The sequence below is a fragment of the Rhododendron vialii genome, chromosome 10a (genome assembly GCF_030253575.1).
Source record: "Rhododendron vialii isolate Sample 1 chromosome 10a, ASM3025357v1".
Classification (NCBI taxonomy): domain Eukaryota; kingdom Viridiplantae; phylum Streptophyta; class Magnoliopsida; order Ericales; family Ericaceae; genus Rhododendron; species Rhododendron vialii.
The window spans coordinates 12313702-12317069 of record NC_080566.1 but is presented as its reverse complement, the minus strand read 5'-3'; positions in this window follow the sequence as shown (position 1 = coordinate 12317069).

Sequence of the window (3368 nt, the reverse complement as noted above, 5' to 3'; positions counted from 1 at the left end):
TTACATAATCGCTAGCCACAATTAATTTCAAGCTCATAGCTTTTAAGTCAAACATAATTTTGCTAATACAACTTCAATGCCAGAATGAATGACGTGGAGGTACCGATACGTACATGAATGACGTGGAAGCAAATATATACATATGTGTGGAAGGAGCTCTGTTTTTTGATTTTTTCTGTTTTTTTTTTAAGCTCTGTTTTTTTGGTTTTTTCTGTTTTTTTTTTTCCAGAACCGATACGTACCGGCCGTAACGGCTGTATCGGCCGTACCGGTCCAAAAATCGGTTACAGACCGATACGTTTCGGGAACCGGCTGATACGCCTGTGAATTTCAATCTCACCGATATATCGGCCTATATCCGAACCGGGAGTCGAAAATTCCGGTACGAACCGGCCGATACGTACCGTATCGGCCGATATTTAAAACTATGATCACAAACCATTCGTTCCTGTCCGCGGCCACAGCAGCGTGGAAGTAAATCCTTGGATCGCATATATCTCCTTGATGTTTCCGCTCTACAATTTCTGAACCGGCTTGGGTCTCGGTGGTCGACATCTCACTGTCACAACTCTTTTAGGGCTTCCGAATTTAGGGCTTTCTTATGTATATATACACAATACAAAGAGAGAGAAAGAGAGAGGAGAAATTTTGCAGTGCCAAGCGGGAACCGGCCACGTGGCGCCGAGCACGCATCTCGGCCGTTCAAACGTGTTTTGAACGGTCCAGATTTATTTGGGCTTGAGGGGATTTTTTGGTAATTTTACACTCAAAATTTACCCAAACAGATCTGAGCTGTTCAAAATACGTTTGGACGGCTGAAATGGTGCTCGGCACCACGTGGCTGTACCCACCCGGCATTGACAAACTTCTCGAGAGAGAGAGAGAGAGAGAGAGAGAGAGAGAGAGAGAGATGACGTTGGGCGCATCAAGATATGCCACATGTGACGCTTTTTTCACCGACCTACTTTCGCATACGTTACCTCTTTTCTTTTCTTTTTTTGACATGATACATGTCACGGGGTTGTTTTCCGTCTAGAAATTTGTCCATGATAGCATCAAGTTTGCCAGCAATTTGGTTTCAGCCAACTAGTGTTTACTCACACACCCGATATGTTTGAACGTCTAGAAACACACTCAAGAGTTACGGAAGCCATCCCAACCTTTATTAAGCATCAACTTACAAAGGAACACACTCAAGAGCCTAGACAGAACATCCCCCTGCCTTAGGCTACGAAAATGCCTTGCTTATATAGGTTTACAATCATAAAAACGTGGCCATTAAGTACATGAGATCATGGGGCCAACCCATGATCTTGCAGTTGACACCCTCAACTGCCCTAGGGCTGTGCTGGCTTTGCCAGAATCTACCAGCACATTGAAATATGAAATTGCTTGGAGATAACTGTCGATAACTGCCTGTTTCTACCTTGGGCACCTGTCCCATGCTCCCAGCAACACGTGCAGAATGCTGTTAACCGTCAATAACCGTTTTGCCTGAGCTAACTCAAGTCTGCCTCCGTTTTGCCTGAGCCAACTCAAGGCTGCCTGGCCAATTTCGTGATCCAACCCCACCTCCTAATACTAAGCCGTTTTTTCTCGATTGTCTTGTCCCACAAGCCTGCTTCCCCGTTTAGCATCCCTGCCTCGATATCATTAGGCCTTCACGTGCATCATGACTGCCACTTACCTAAGGGACCAGTGCCAACACCAACCGACACCATAGGGTCACCTTGTAAAGACATGTCTGCCTCATGCCTTTGATTCCATCGGTTGACTAGGGTGTAAGGTGCCACTACTAGCCAAGCTTAGCAAGCCTTGGAAATCAAGGTGCTATCAAACCACCCCCACCAGAGGAAGTCGACGTCCTCGTCGGTAAGGCCCGGAAGTACTCCAGCACTTACTTCTCAGACTGCCACAAAGTTCCATCTGTTTCCCATGTAGCCTCTGGGTCTTGCCTATTTTCACACTTCGCCAAACAGGAGGTTCTCCCACTTGTCTCGCTTTGCCCTTTCGCCATATCACCTAGAATCCCATGCACCTGAATTGCGAGAGAAGCCCTTTGAGCTTGTTTTCTTCCAACATCTACCAAGTTTGGAAAATTCTGCACTTGAATTGTCGATAGACAGCCAACTGTTGCTTTCCTTGCCCGCTTTCCCTACTCTGCCTTAGAACAACACGGTACAAAGCGAGGCCATTTCTCATCAGCAATCAAAATCCCCCCGAGATGTGGCATCACAGCCACTTTTGCAGCCACAAAAAACTCATTGCCCAGTATAAGTTCGAAGTCGTCAAGCGGATACACCATCAAATCCATTTGCCCGTTTCAGTCCTTGATCCTCAAAGCGACATTGCCCGTCATTCCATGCCCCGCCTGTGCATTGGAATTTTCTGTCTTGATCCGACTAAAACTTTCAATGACTTTTAATCCGAGCGACTGCACCACCCATTTTGAAACAAAGTTGTGTGTGGCCCCCGTGTCCACCATGGCCAACACTTCCGTTTCACAAAGCAACACTTTGACGTACATCAAACCAGATCTCTGTGAGGTTACTGCCTTGTCTGCATGAATCACGTTGATGAATCACGTTGAGCAATTACATAGGGTTGACTTGAACATGCACTTCCGAGTCTGAATCACCATATTTCCCTTCATCCACGCAAATAGCATTCAACTTTTCACACTTTGGGCAATCCTTTGCCTGATGAGGCCCATCGCAAATGAAACAACCCTTGCTGAAATTCCCTTTGCCTTGCCGTTTGTCCTCCATAAGTCCTTAGTGGATTCGACTTCGGTCTTACCGGGTATTGTGCTACATCGGTCTCAGCCCTACGCTTGGGGTGATAAGTACCAAAATATACATATTTTGGCCCTCTAATCTACATTTAATAGTCCTTTATTTTTGTTAACTGATTTTTATTCTGTGTTTTAATGTTTATAGGTTGCTCGAGCTCGGTTTCCAATAATTTGGGTAAAAAGAAGATTTTATAGAAGTTCTGGATCAAAATGCAAAGTCCTTCGAAGTTGAATGGCTAATGTTTTATTATGTGAAGTCCAAGGGCCAATATGTAATTTATACTTTCAATCCCTATAAAGCTAAACTTATACCTACTGAGTAAGGGTTTCTCGGCAGCTTTTGGAAAAAAAAAAGAACGACAGTAAAAAAAAGAAAAAGCTACGCACAGGAGGCGATTTCCCACTGGTGGAACAAAAGGCTGCGCAAAAACGGAGAACAAGAGCTGTGCGAATTGTATTGTGCCGAATATTATCTTGCAGTTTTATACTCATGTTTTTCTTTTCAGATTTTATTTTCCTTTCAAGTTTTCAAGTTTTGTTCAGATCTTCGCACTCCGGTAATTCGTATTAATTT